Here is a 15,296-nt window from a genome sequence, read left to right as displayed (position 1 = left end):
TAAGTGGTTAGAGTATTGCTTTCATACGGCGGGAGTCATTAGTTTTATATATATATATATATATATATATATATATATATATATATATATATATATATATATATATATATATATATATATATATATATATATATATATATATTACTTAAAAAATCCGTAGTGGTGGTCTTGATTCCTGACACAGCAGACGCATCTGACAGACACACGCAATCTCAACCATCCGATTGCCATATCACAGCGTCGATCTCCTCCCCATCACGCGATCGCTCCTCTCCTCCTTCCCCCAAGCCGCGTCGTTCGCCCTCCTCTCTGCGTTGCCTCCTCGCCCCGCCTCCGCGTCGCCTCCTCCACGCCCACCGGCCTCCTCACCAGACGCGCGATCGCCGCCGCCCTCTCCAATCTCCTCCGCGCCTCCACCTCGCATCGGATTGATCCTCCACCTTCGCCCTCCTCCGGGCGTCGCCTCCTCACCTCACCACCGCATCGCCTCCTCAGCAGCCACGGCCGCCGGCCGCCTCTCCAGACGCTCCCTCGCCGCCGCCCTCGCAAATCTCCTCCGCGCGCTCTCATCCCTCCCTTAACCATCACTGGCCGCTCTCATCTCTCACCAGGTCGTCCACCAGTCCACGACGATCTCTCCCGCCGGCGTCACTAGCGACGCCTTCCTCGCCGATCTCCTCCGCGCCCTCGCCGCCCCCGATCTCCGCCTGATCGCCCGCCTCCACGCCTCCCCAAATCCGCGCCGCCATATCACCGTTGCCCGGAGTCTCATCTAGCCGTCCTCAATGGGCAAGCACGATGGATCAGCGTTTGGTTCTTTTTATGGGGTGTCATCCTGCATGTGCAGAAAAGTAAAGGTGAAACACATCAATCCTAACTGCATTTTCAGTGTTTAGCTCTCCTTCGTGGATTTAGTGTTCTGATAGATGGAAGTGCTGTTTCAGTTTTTAGCTCTGTATTTCGTGGGTTTAGGGTTCTAAGGAGTGGAATTCCTCCCGTTGCCACAGAGCAAGCGAGCCTAGATGATGGAGAAGGAGAACCGGTTTGGACAGGATCAATCCAATTACAAATGGGCATGCAACTACTACTGTGACATCACAGGGAAGTGTATGCATCTGTTTAGGTTTTCTGATTACAATTTTGATTTTACAAATGTTTCAGTACTTTGACTCAATGTCCTGCAACCAATCTTGTATTCAATCCAATTTAATAATTTACCCAATTGAGTCTAGGATAGTTTAACAAATCAATCGGGAGTTCAACTATGAATTGTTTCGCTGTTTCAGGTCTTCAGACTTAACTGAAGTTTCAGTGTCGCCGCCAGATCACCATTGTTTTCGGTGTTTCAGATCTGACTAATAATTTCTTTTGCTGATCAGACATGGATTGATGGCCTTCACATAAAAATGCATACAAGTCTAGGCTTTATGTGGAGGGCTCCATGGATACTAATAACTCCAATGCTAACATATCTTCTGAAGAATGAGGATGATGATTTTTTGAAAGGTAAGGTATATTTCTGTCTCCTTGGCTTTCCGAGATATGCTGTATGGCACAGTGAAAAACATCTGATTCTTTCCGTCAATATTTAATTGACAAATATATGAATTTCCCCTATTTGTTGGACTAATATGTGTGGTACAATATTTACAACTGTTAGATAAATTCCCAGGTAACATATGAGTGTAGCTTTCATAAAGCTCACTTCAGATTGTTTATTTTCAAGATAGCTGAACGTCTGAACCTTCAACTGACTCAAGTATGAGTCTGTAGTAGGTTTCAAATGTGAAGGTTTTACTATAGACTAGGAAGATCTAATTCCTATTTTCCAGTATTCTGCTTTGATTGCTATCTGTCTTCCAATGCAACAGAAAAGTGCCTCAAGCCACAATGTGTTTTGTATATATATAGCTACAACTTTGATTTGAGACATCGGAGAGTCATCATAGTTTGCTCATTTACCACACTTTATAAATGTAAAATGTAAAAGAGTAAAGTGCACATGCGGTTCTTAAACTTGTAGGAGTGTTTTATCTAAGTCCCTAAACTCTAAAAATGCAGATCTAAATCCCAGAATTTGTCAAAGTGTCGCCTAGGTCCCATTTTGTCATAGCCCCTCTAAGATCCTATGTGGTGTTGACGTGGTATGCCACAAGCACAGACGTGACATGGCATCATCTTGACTGACAAATGGGACCGACTTAAAATTCATTTTCCTTTTTTCTTCTTTTCTTGTCATTTTTCTCTCTCTCTCTTTTCTTTTTTTCTCCTTTCTGTGTGACCCGAGCACCCCGTGCAGCGGTGACCTACAATTGTAGATAGAGAAAGGAGTATAAAGGGAAAAAAAGAGAAGAATGAGAATGAGAAGAAGGAAAAGAAAAAGAAAAAGGAAAAGAAAAATTTTTAAGTGAGTCCCATTTATCATTTAATATTATGTCACGTCACGTCCGCGTGGCATATGCCACATCAGCACTTTATCTTCAAGTAAGAAATGGACAATATTCTTTTTTTTTGTCTAAATACAAATAATAACTAGAGTGACAATATACATTTTGGTTGTTTTGCAGCCTTGTCCAGATAATCAGGACCACATGAAGCGAAATGGATGGTTTAAGTCAAGCTAACTTTAGATATTTATTATTTTGTGTATTGATAGGAGCAACACATATACTTTATAGCAAAGCTTGTTCCTAGATGATGTTGTGGATACATGTTGATTGATATTTTTCTAATAGCTCTTTATCGTTTTTTTTTAGCTTAGCTATATGTTTTATGTATCATTGTCAAAGCATATTGTATCACTGTTATTTGGTTGTTTTATTTGCAATATTAATTGTCACCGTAGCGTTAGCACGGACACACTACTAGTGTGTGTGTGTGTATAGACACAAACGGTAAGCACGTGTGGCGCGCTAGGAAATTGGTAGCGCGCCTCTGACCACAGCGAGCCTCCGGCTTTTCCGTTTTTCCCGATCCCGAGCGCCCTCCCACCGTTTTTGTTGACTTTGGCGCAACAGGTCACCCCCACTTTTCTCTCCCTCACGTTCGAGTAGTAAAAAGTTTATCCTTGTTATTCCCCCTAATCTTGTTATACCGTGAGTTAAAAAGTTACTTTCTATCCTACAACAATCTGTTAGCCCATGAGTTAATAAATTACTACCCGTTAGATATTATTCACCTCCACACTACACTATCATTTAATTTGTCGTATTCACTGGACAGTTACACTGCCAGTTAACTTGTACCATTAGTTAACTATGAAAATATACTATATACTTGTACATAGAAAATACAGGAGGATATATTTATGTTAGAGATTTGTCCACTTTATCAGAAGTAAATTATTTATGTTAGAGATTTGTCCACTTTATCAGAAGTAAATTTTTTACTCCCAGTAACTTGTACCATTAGTTAACTATGAAAATATACGGTATACATAGAAACTACAGGAGGATACATTTATGTTAGAGATTTGTCCATGTCATTAGGAGTAATTTTTTTACTCCCAGTAACTTGTACCATTAGTTAACTATGAAAATATACCGTATATATAGAAACTACAGGAGAATACATTTATATTAGAGATTTGTCCACGTCATTAGGAGTAAATTTTTTACTCCCAGTAAAATAATTACTCATGAATAAATATGAGAATAAAAAATTTAACTTTTATATCTTGGGCAAATTTCAGATGTCTATTTGCGTATAGTACATTAGTTTTCAGCTTTATAGGACACATGAAATTTGACCTATATGTTTCCCCTTTAAGTAAAAAAAAAACTATATGTTTCCCCTAGTTAACTACATTACCACTTCTTCTGTCTCGGCCTAACTTTGGTATGCCTCTTGTAGCCTTGTAGCCTCTATTATAAGTAACTTTTTTACTAACAAATATTTACTTTGTTTTAGTAGGACAGAATTGATAGTAATTTCTTTACCCATACATATACAAACAATAATTTTTTACACACTTTGTTACATTCAGACCCATACTATACAATAAACGGATTATAATGCTTAAACGTATAGGAGTAAAAAAATTACAAAGGAGCAGAAACACTAAAAAAAATCATTCAGACACATACTATACAATAAACGAATTACATGCTAAACACACAGGAGTAAAAAAAAATAAAACAAAGGGTATAAACACAACAAAAATCATCAAATAAATTCAGATAAGGGGATCCTCCTCTTCATCGCAGGATCCATCATGGGGGCAGCTGGGAGGCGGACGAAGGTTGTAGTGGAGGCAGCTGGCTCGCCAACCATTCAACCAACCAAGCAACGTAGAACAGGATTGTGCAGCCACAGTGTCGGGATGGGCAGCCCAGGATCAAGCATGGCTGAAATTAAACATGCACACCATAAAATCAGCAATCCCTGAAAAGATTAGTGTAGTAAAAACCATCGAAAGTGCGCTATTAATGATTGTCAATAGCTAAACCTCCGGCATCAGCAACAGTGTTTCCCAGGTCACCACATGACACACTTCATCATCCTCTAATCCACTGGGTTACAATGTGCTCCTGCAAGACCACAATTTACCATGCACTATGAGTAGGCAGGCCTCAGTGGATTGACTCATAGTATAAGGGAATATCTAAATGGGAATTTGGTGGTGCATATATATTAGGGGTGAGTGGCAAAACGTTGATCATGAGGATTATGAGTTGTTGACCATGTGCTGCGAGTTACAAAGTTAAAAGCACATACTCCTACCAAGGATCATATATATTCAGTTATCATCTAAATGACATTTGGGACAAGAGAGCAACTTCATTGCAGCATTCGGTCAGAATTATTACAGAAAACATATTCTTGTACACTGCATACAAATTAGTACTAATCAAATAGACCAAATTGGTACTAATAGAAAAACACCAGTCCTGGATTACCAAAGCCACTCATTTGTCAGAGAATGCAGCACCTATGTGACTCTAGACCGCATATGCACAGTTACAGATCATCCTACTTCTATTGTTTTCAGAAGCTAGTCAGCTAGTCACACACTTAAAGTACCAACGAAGCCATCAACCAGACAATTTGTAATGTGTTATATTTTAGGATTAATCAGTTGTTCCTACTCAATCGTAGCAAAATTGCATCCCCACAGCCAACATAGCTCATCCAGTATCAAAACGATGGGGCGATCCAATACAGAAAGGACGCCTGATATGATCTGACACATTACTAATTGAGAGGAACCGACGAATTGTACCTGAAATCGATTAAAATCGACTACTGCCACTGCAACGACCTCCTGCATTCCTTGGCGGCGCCGACCTGCCGCGCACGGTGACAGTGACATCTTGCTAACATCCTCCACTGCCTAGTGGTGGAGGCGTGGCTGGCTTCAGGGGAGGGAGAACGACCCGCCGGACCTCCAAATCCGCTGCCTCCTCCCAGTATGCCGCCACCATCCATGCTTCAAACAACGCTGGTGCTGTCACTCTCTACCCACCACCGACACGCAAGGAGCAGAAGAGGATTCTGGCAATGCTCTCGTAGATCCGTCGATGGGATGGATCGTAAATACTCAGCTGTCGATCTCGCTCAAGTAAGGGGAACTCCGTCGTCGGGGATGGAATTCAGCGATAGAGAGGCAGCGGACGGCGCCATGGCAGCCTCAACCGCGTCGGCGGCCCCGAATATCGCCGTGACTCTGATCTGCCGCCGCCGCCTGGTTCACCTCGCCAACACCGGTGCCATCCCAGCTCGATGGAAACCCAGGTCGTCGTCCCCCTCGTGAGGCATCTCCGGATCGGCTCTCCTCCGTCCCCGATGGGGAGAGATGATCTGAGAAAACGGGAAATATGGGGATTGGAGAGAGAATGTGAATGTTTAGGGTAATAAATCGGTAGAAAGACGAGACAGTAAAAAATTTACTTGGTTCGGGGAGTGATGGCCAGGGAGTAAAAAAATCACTCTGTGCACCATGAGGGTGGGTTTCGGGAAGATGGTGGGCAGGGGATTAAAATCCACGTGGAATCGCTGGTGGGCTACCATGGGGCGCTACCAATTAAGTAGCACATCTTCAGAAATAGACCTTATTTTAAAGCCTCTAAAAGTTAAATGAGGGCTGTCTCTATCTCCCAAGGACCCAAAAAAATACCTTCAACTATAGCAATAGCCCCTATTTCATAGCCCCTACTCATGTTTCTCTTTTATTTTAACATGCAATCCATGTTTACACTATGTTTAACACCACAATAATTAAACATAAATATTTCTAACGCGTATAATTTAACCATAGTTAAATTTACAATTTCAAACGCCACAGTTCAAATCCAAAATCAAAATTTTCAAACATGTAAATATGGTGTGGGCATAATACCATATACAATAACACACAACCAAGATATATAATTCACCAATGAAAACGAAAATTGCTCACCAACATGTGTAGCTCAGGAAATTAAACAGCAATACACCTATACCCTCTAGAATACAATCACAAGATTTCAGTAATAGAAAGGTGAGGAGCTTTGCCCAAAACCATATTAGCTCGATCCATGCATTCCCCTGCCAATTTCAGTTATAGTACTGATTTTCTGCTGAGTTGTGATATTGTCGATTTTTATTATGATCACTAAAATACAACAAAGTGCCCACCACCGGATTCTTTCTCACCAATTCATTCACATGATCAGTTCAGGCACAATTAACCACCTATCTTATAGAATTTTCCTACTAATATCTAAACTGAACAGAAATTTCCACATGCTTATCTCTGAACAGACCAAAAATTTGGCTCCAACAAGAGATTTCTAAATACACACATCCAATTTATCTCCCCGACAAGCTAAATCTCAACAAAGAACAAATATTATCTAATTGCATCCATAAATCCATTGGAAAAAAAATACCTTCGACTATTGCCGGCCGGGGAGAAGGGTGCCGGATGTGGAGGTGGTTTACCAGGGAGGAGGCCGCCCTGCAGGGAGGTGGCTGGTAGGGCAGGAGGGCGCCAGGAAGGAGGCCACCGGGTGGGGAGGTGGCCGGCAGGGGAGGAGATCGCCAGCCAGGGAGGTGATCTGCCGGGGAGGAGTGCAGCGAGGAAGGAGGTGGCCACTGGCTAGTCGGAGAGGACGGCACTGATCAGGCGGCGCACATCCGAGGAGAGGATTTAGTGGCGGCGCTAGCAAAAGTTTTCGCGCGAAAAAAGAAAACAGCGCGCGGATGTGGGAGATCTCTCCCGCGTGTGGAATAGGAGCCAGCGAGAAAGCCCCTAGGCCTGGGGGCTTGAGGGGATAATTTGGAGGCCTTCCTATTTTAGGGGCTTAAGTAGGGGCTTTGTTAGACCTGATTTTTTTCTCTCAACTCTCAAAACTTGTTTAGGGGCTTTGTTTAGGACCCCTGCTGGAGATGCTATTAGGGTGCTGTATAGTACACACACAGATATATATATATATATATATATATATATATATATATATATATATATATATATATATATATATATATATATATATATATATATATATATATATATGGGGTAAATCAGAGACACCCACGTGCTAGTACTTTAGGAGTTTTGGTTGCTATTAATCCATTGAGCAAGTAGAGGAAATATTCCTATCATCTATGCTTCAAACAAAATTTTCTCTTAAATTACTCATTCGATTTACAATCCGATTATACCGTTGTGTTCGTAATAATTAAATATTTACAACAAGATCTCACATGATAAAGTTACCTTCGTTTTGTTCTAAGTTACTTCTATAATATATGTAAATTACTTTTAGGTTTTACTGAATTTACTTTTATATATCTAAGAAGTAACTTAGTGAAATCTAAAAGTAATTTAGACATATCATAAAAGTAATTTATGATTTTTCATCAAAATATAATCATGTGAGATCTTGTTGTAAAGATTTAATTGTTACGTATACAACGTTGTAATCGGATCATAGATCGGATGAGTAGTTTAAGAGAAAATTGTTTTTGAAGTATAGGTGAATGGTGCCTTTTATAGATAGAGTGGTAGCTGGTTTACCACTGGCTGGCTGAGGCCCTCTTTGTTTAGGCTTATAAGCTAACTTATAATTCGAAAAGTCTAAGCCAAAACAAATAAGCAGCTTTTTTATTTGGCTTTTTTGAAGCCATAAGCCACTCTAACACTATTAAGTCAAAAGCTAGGTTGGAGAAGTTTTTTTGGCTTATATGAGATAGATGTATGACTCCACCACTAAACTTAGGACATTAAATCCACTGGCTTATAAATCATATAAGCCAATAAATTAATTTAAAAGTCTAGACCAATAAGCCTAAGCCTAAAAAAAAGGGCGTGAGTAGATACGTCCATACTTATTCTGTACCCCCGCGCCACCTCAACCATCCAAAACCGGCGCCAGCCTACCACCCGGCGCCATCCCTCCAAAAACCAAACAAAAACCGAAGAAAAGAAAAAACCCCACCCAGCGCCCTCTCCCTCTTCGTCTTCCTCACGCGCCGCCCTATCCTCACGCATCGCTTCCCCATCGATTTTGAGCGGCGATGGCGCCGTCCCCTTCTCAGCACTTCCCCCGGCGAACGACCTCTCCTCTCCGCGCCCCCCCCCCCCCCACGGCTGCACCTCCCCCCTGGCTCCCCTAAACCTAAACCCTAGGCGCAGCAGCCGGGAGTCGGCTTGATAGCCGGCGGCGGCGGGGGCCGACAGCGGCGGTGGGGGCCGACGGCTGCGGCGGGGCCCGACCTTCTTCCCCAGGCCACCTTCCTCCCCCTCTCCACTATGCACCGCGGCAGTGGGAGCGAAGCCTCTGCCGGCTGCCTCTCTCCCTCCCTCCACACGTCCACTCGTCTTCGCCCCCTCCGGTGAGCCCCCTCTACTCCTTTCTTCATTCATTTGGTTCCCGATGGTTGATTTCCGAAGATATTGCGCAAGAATTTGATTTGCCTAAACTAACTGTGAGGTGTGAGCTAACTAGAGAGATTTGATAATTTAACACTCTTTTCAATGGGTTTCGATTATTTGACATCCTGGCCCACTTTCATTCACTCAGATGGTCCCATATGTCATCCTCACAAATGTCAATTAAAGTAATTGGACAACGAAAAAAAGTGTCAAATTATCAAATTTTTCTAGCTAATGGCTACCTAAACAAGCTGTGAGGTGTGAGCTAATGGCTATGCAAAGATTTTGCTTGCTTCTGTTATGTTCCATGACAACTCCAACATATGGAAGGCCTGACGAGATTAATTTGGTGGTTTGCCACATGATCAAATTAATCCATGTTTAATTAGTTGGTTTATTAACTTGATTACTGTCAAAAGGTTTGGGTTAACTAGGTTGTGATGATGGAGTTTGTGGTGATGTGAGAGATAGATTAGGTTGCGCTTTTCTGGTCTCATCAAGGTGTGCAGAGCAGATGGAGCGGACTAATTCATTAGCTTAATTAATCAGTTATAGGTTTGTTTCTCTTAATTCTGTATGTATATAGTTATCTGATTGGGTATGATACATAGAGATTACTAGCTAGCTAGTAGTGCTGATTAGGGGAGTGATGAGCTAGCTAGAGAGATATCTCATCAAAATTTAAGGTCTTGTTTGGTTCATTTATCTGCAGATTATATATTGCCTTGTGTGAGATGGGCCATGTGGCCTCTGTCTCTGTATGTGTGCCTGACCAATATTATTTGAGATGAAAGTTTGTTTCACCTTGTAGAGCAGGGAAAGATATGCTATTAATTTTAATAGCTATGTATATGGATATCGTTGTATTTGGTATGGATATCACAGTATTTTTTTTTATTTTTATACATGAAGTTTGTGCATGGTGCTTGACTTTATATTTTCTTAGTAACATGGTTACTCTGTTACAGTTATATGTATTTTGCCCCTGCAGTAACATAATCTGTATGTAGTTTAGATGCATTTGCAGTAACACAAACCTTACTGTGCAGTAACATATTTTATTTTTTGCAGTAACTCATCTATGTGCTTATCCCTTTTTTCATGCAGTGGGTTCAGTTGTTAAAGATGGCAAAGTCTTTAAAAGTAGCAAAGGTTGTATACAGAGATGGTGACCTTAACTTGGAGGTTTCTTTTGACCCAACCCAAACCCAATCTACTGTGACTGCAACAGGAGGGGGAGAGGAGGGTGAGCCAGTAGAGCAGCGATGGGAGGGGGAGGGGAGAGTGAGGCAGCGACAGTGGCGACAGGAGAGCAAGAGGGGAGGCAACCACCTCCAGAAGTGAAATCTGTACCTAAATGCTTGCAGTAACGTACTTGGATGCTGGTAGTAACATACTTAGTTGGTGGCAGTAGCAGGAGACTGTAGGACACACTGCCATGTTTTTGCAGTAACGAATGTGTGCAATGGCAGTAACATACCATATATGTGGTAGTAACATACCATATATATAGTCTTTTTGTGTCATCGAACTTCCTTGTTAATTCATAACTACACCTATGTTAACCTCTGTTATATCATTTTGAAAGTATGTTGCTAAATGAGGCAGTAACGTACACTGATGTTATCAGAATGTTTTATTTATTGCCTGTAGCAGAATCTAGCAGTAACGCTGCTAATGATTTGTAGTAACTCACCTGTATGTTTGGCATTAACACGGATGATTTGTATTTTTTATTTTGCAACAATACATACATGTTTTTAATTACCAAGGTTGACTGGAGGATATAATAAGATTGTAGCAATCAACATTACGTCGTATATCTAATGTTCATGACAGCAAGACAAGTTGAAAATTGTTTTTACTTTTCCACAGTAACAGATGAGTAATGTTGTAGTAACATACATGTACCATGGCAGTACCATGGCAGTAAACATACTGGTAACATGTTATTTCAACCGACATCAGGATAAATCATCTAAATATTAAGCCAATACTCCCTCCATCTACTTTTGATAGGCATATTTTCAAATCTGAAAAAATTTTGATAGGCATATTTCAATCCAACAACATATCCTCTTAATGACTTTCTCGGAATTAATGCGTGACTCTCTATTCTTCCACACAAGATTGGCTACATGGGCATCGAGAAATGTAAATATTAACGAATCGCTTGTTTACAAGGAATGACTAGTAGCATGTTTAAATGGATGATAAGTAGAATTACTTATCCTTGGTCTGTGTGCTAAGATGAAATATGACTATCAAAAGTAGATAGAGGGAGTTTTTTTTTTAATGTAGCAGTGATGTGCTGCCCTAACTGGGCATCATGATGAAGCATAATATTTAGTAATCAATATGCTAAATGACAGTCACAGTTGTGTACTATACCAGTAACATATTACATATGTCCTAAAAGTCAGCAGCAATGTATTTATCACTTGTACACTTAATCTTCTTCCTCTTCTTCATCTTCTTCGTCAGAATAATCTTTTCTACACCCATCTGTCATATGGACATGCAAGATCTTAGACAGCTAGCAGTAATTTTCATACGTGATACATACACCCATTGAGCAGTAACAAAAAAACTTGTGGTAACAGTAACATGGAGATTCCTAGGGCAAAGGCTATCTCGAACAAGCTCATGTGCAGTAAACATGACAGTAAATTAACACAGGAAATGCAGTAACATGACGATTCCTAGGGCAAAAGCTCTCACCAACAATCTCACATGCAGTAAATCAGACAGGAAATCAATACAGAAAATGCAGTAACAGAACAGTTGAAACACAGTAACAAAAGCTTTCTTGACAAAGCTCACATGCAGTAAACCAGACAGTAACATGGTAATCTATAGACAGTAACAAACGAGATTTTTTTAGGCAAAGCTCACATGCAGTAAACCAGACAGTAACATGGTGATCTAGAGATAGTAACATGATAATCTATAGACAGTAAGAAATAATATTTTTTAGGGCAAAGCTCCCGTGCAGTAAACCAGACAGTAAAAGGGTGTTCTATAGACAGTAACAATGCAATAACAAAAGTTTTCTCTTAACAAAGTTTACATGCAGTAAACCATACAGTAGCATGATAATCTATAGATAGTAACATGGTAATCTATAGACAGTAACAAGAAGATTTTTTAGGTCAAAGCTCACGTGCAGTAAACTAGACAGTAACACGGTGTTCTATAGACAGTAATAACGAGATTTTTTAGGGCAAAGCTCATCTCAAGCCAAACTTTGACCAAAGTGAGGGATGAGGAAGCGAGTTGTGGACGGCGCCGAGGGAATGAGCCGAGAGGGGTGAGCCCTTCAGGTTTCCCATGACGACGCCAACGATGTGGATGGTATGACAGTTGGGAGAGATGGAGGAAAGGTGGGAGGTTGGGAGGAAGGAGAAAGAGGAAGGGAAGATGGGAGGGAGGAGAGGGAGGGGGATGGAGATAGGAGAGGGAGGGGGACGGGAAGATGGGAGGAGGAGAGGGAAGGGGCCGGAGGCCGGAGGGATTGGAGCGCGCCTCCTCTCGGTGGTGATGCGGGAGTCTTTTTTTCTTTTTATTGTTCTTTTTTTCTTTTTGGTGTCGCTACTTGGGGAGGGGGGCGGCGCGGGATGTTGGGGGCGAGTACACCCCCCTCCACTCAACTCCCCCAGTCCGGCCCAGCCCAGCCCACGCGCGCGCCCTCCCTCCATTCGCTCCCTCCCGACGCGCCGATTTCTCTCCCTCTTTTTTTTTCTTCTCTTCCTCCGCGCGCCGATCTCTCTCGATCTCTCCCTCCCTTCTCCTTTTCTTTCTCTTCTCCCTCCCCTCCTCCCGATCTGCTTTTTTTCTCCTTTTTTTTCCCTTCTCCCTCCCCTCCTCCCGTTCTGCTTTTTTTACTCCTCTCCATCTTTTTTTTCTCCTCCCTCCCCTCCTCCCGCTCCTTTTTTTTCCCTTCTCCCTCCCCTCCTCCCGATCTGCTTTTTTTACTCCTCTCCATCTTTTTTTTCTCCTCCCTCCCCTCCTCCCGATCTGCTTTTTTTACTCCTCTCCATCGATCTATTCTTTTCTCTTTTTAGAAAAAAAGAAAATAAATTGGTAAATTCAAGACTAGAACACATGATCTCATGGTTCATAACAAACTCTCCTAACCAATTCACCCTATAACACTATGTGATCTAGGATTGTTGTTTGCTTTCTCTATATATCTATTCAGATTTTGTGAACACAAACCTGTTATGTTTACTGTAGAAATCATACCTTGTTACTGTGATTCGGTAGTAACATTATCGCAGAAGTGCAGTAACACGATATGTTACTGCGAAATTTATAGGTCGTTACTGTGAAATTTATAGGTCGTTACTACGCTTTTTCAGTAATATTATGAGGAAATTGCAGTAACAGAGAGCATATGATAGTAACGGTACTACTACAGTACCAACACTTGTGCATAGCAAAAGTTTTAAATCTCAATCTTGTGCAAAATACAAGTGCTAAAAAAGTGCATGTGCATGGTCACAAGTTAACACAAGTGCTAAAGTACTTCTCTTTGTCCATACAAAGATACATACATAGTAGCAAGCTTAGTACAAGTAAACTTTTATAATTCTAATCTTTAAACAATAATATCTCTTACATCGTATATTATTTTTTAGAATCGTTTTCACCATAATGCTTTAAAACGACGTTACAGCGAGACAATAGTCATGTTACTACACGATGATCGAGACAAAAATGCTTTTATAACATTGTTACTGCGGAAAGTAGTCGTGTTACTGTACAATGATCATCGCGTTACTACGCCGTTCCAGCGAGACGAGAACTTTGAAAAGGTAAATCTAAATCTTTAGAGAGCAATATCTCTCACGTTATATAGTATTTTTCTAATCCGTCTACACCATGATGTTCGTAAAAAAGTACTTAACAAAACTAGATTCATCATGGCTATTTTTCGATGTTGTTACTGCGAAAAAGTTGTACTGTTATTGTACGATGACCGTTATGTTACTGCGGAATTCCTGCGAGACTTGAACATCAAAGTGGTGGGCGGGGGAGGGAGTCAATGGGCGGTTTGACCGGCGGGAGGGGGCTTTGACCAGCCTTTGACTGAGGTGGGAGGGTGGTGTAGAATAGTTATTCTAGGGGAGGGGTGTAGAATAGATTCAATATACTACACCCCCCTCCCATAGGTCAAACCCTCCTCCCCCACCCTCCCTAGGGCCCAAAACCCCCCCTCCCACCTCGGTCAAAGCGTCCTCCCGCCGGTCAAACCCGCCCACCACTTTGCTGCCCTCATCTTGCAGGAATCGTGTAGTAATAAGACGGTCATCCGACAGTAACAAGACAGCATTATCGTAGTAACAACTTTAAAAAGTAGCCATGATGGATCTAGTTTCGTTAAGCATTTTTTTATGAACTTCATGGTGCAAACGGATTGGAAATACAAGATATGATGTGAGAGATATTGCTCTCTAAATATTAAGATTTACCTCTTTTTTAGTTCTCGTCTCACTGGAACAGCGTAGTAACAAGATGGTCAATATGCAGTAACACGTCTGCTTTTCGTAGTAACAACGTTAAAAAATAGTTATGATGGTTCTAGTTTTGTTAAGCACTTTTTTTCGAACGCCATGATGCAAATGGGTTAGAAAAATAAGACATAACGTGTACGTTAGTACTCTCTAAAGATTGATATTTAAAATACTCTAGATCTAAAAAACATTACTACTATAGGGCCACTATTACTATGCATGTTCTCTGTTACTGCAAATTTCATCATATTGTTACTGCCAAAAGTGCAGTAACAACCTATAAAGTTTACAGTAACAACCTATACAATTTTGTAGTAACATATGATGTTACTACCCTTCGGGATAATATTACTGCCGAATCATAGTAACATGGTATGATTGTTATAGGTACATAACCGATTTGTTCACAAATCATCATATGGTGATTTGGTTAGAAGTGCTTGCCATGAACCATGAGATCATGGGTTCAAGTCTTGAATTCACCAATTTATTTTTAATTTTTCTAAAAAAGAGAGAAGGAGGGAGAGAAAAAAAGAGACCCATCCACGCTCCCCACCTTACTCGCCTCTAGCCCACCCATCCACGCTCCCCACCTTACTCCTCACCAGGTCCATAGCATGCAGTTAAAATTTAACTCACTGACGACTAATCTCGATCCAACCCTTGCGCCCTCTCCCCCCACTCCCATAATCCAACCTTACTCCTCACCAGGTCCATAGCATCCACGCTCCCCACCTTACTCGCCTCTAGCCCACCCATCCACGCTCCCCACCTTACTCCTCACCAGGTCCATAGCATGCAGTTAAAATTTAACTCACTGACGACTAATCTCGATCCAACCCTTGCGCCCTCTCCCCCCACTCCCATAATCCAACCTTACTCCTCACCAGGTCCATAGCATGCAGTTAAAATTTAACTCACTG

General features: G+C 41.4%; 3 long non-coding RNA genes across 5 annotated transcripts; 2 read left to right on the top strand and 1 right to left on the bottom strand.

Moving 5' to 3' along the window:
- Positions 1 to 276: 276 nt before the first annotated feature.
- On the top strand, positions 277 to 2,838 carry LOC127775597 (uncharacterized). 2 transcript variants are annotated; one of them, XR_008018003.1, is made up of 3 exons: positions 277 to 857; positions 973 to 1,506; positions 2,568 to 2,838. It is a non-coding gene; the product is annotated as an uncharacterized LOC127775597 (long non-coding RNA). The 2 variants fall into 2 exon arrangements; XR_008018002.1 differs by having other exon boundaries at positions 945 to 1,506.
- A 990-nt stretch (positions 2,839 to 3,828) lies between these two features.
- LOC127775596 (uncharacterized) lies at positions 3,829 to 5,945 on the bottom strand. Of its 2 annotated transcripts, XR_008018001.1 has the most exons (4): positions 5,890 to 5,945; positions 5,222 to 5,799; positions 4,448 to 4,529; positions 3,831 to 4,346 (listed from the first exon to the last, which is right to left on the bottom strand). It is a non-coding gene; the product is annotated as an uncharacterized LOC127775596 (long non-coding RNA). The 2 variants fall into 2 exon arrangements; XR_008018000.1 differs by lacking the exon at positions 5,890 to 5,945 and having other exon boundaries at positions 3,829 to 4,346; positions 5,222 to 5,834.
- Positions 5,946 to 8,342: 2,397 nt separating this feature from the next.
- LOC127775595 (uncharacterized) lies at positions 8,343 to 10,431 on the top strand. The gene is made up of 2 exons (XR_008017999.1): positions 8,343 to 8,817; positions 9,965 to 10,431. It is a non-coding gene; the product is annotated as an uncharacterized LOC127775595 (long non-coding RNA).
- The last annotated feature ends 4,865 nt before the right edge of the window (positions 10,432 to 15,296 follow it).

This window comes from Oryza glaberrima, chromosome 6 (genome assembly GCF_000147395.1).
Source record: "Oryza glaberrima chromosome 6, OglaRS2, whole genome shotgun sequence".
Classification (NCBI taxonomy): Eukaryota; Viridiplantae; Streptophyta; class Magnoliopsida; order Poales; family Poaceae; genus Oryza; species Oryza glaberrima.
Note: the sequence above shows the minus strand (reverse complement) of the source record. Positions and strands in the feature narration are given on the sequence as shown.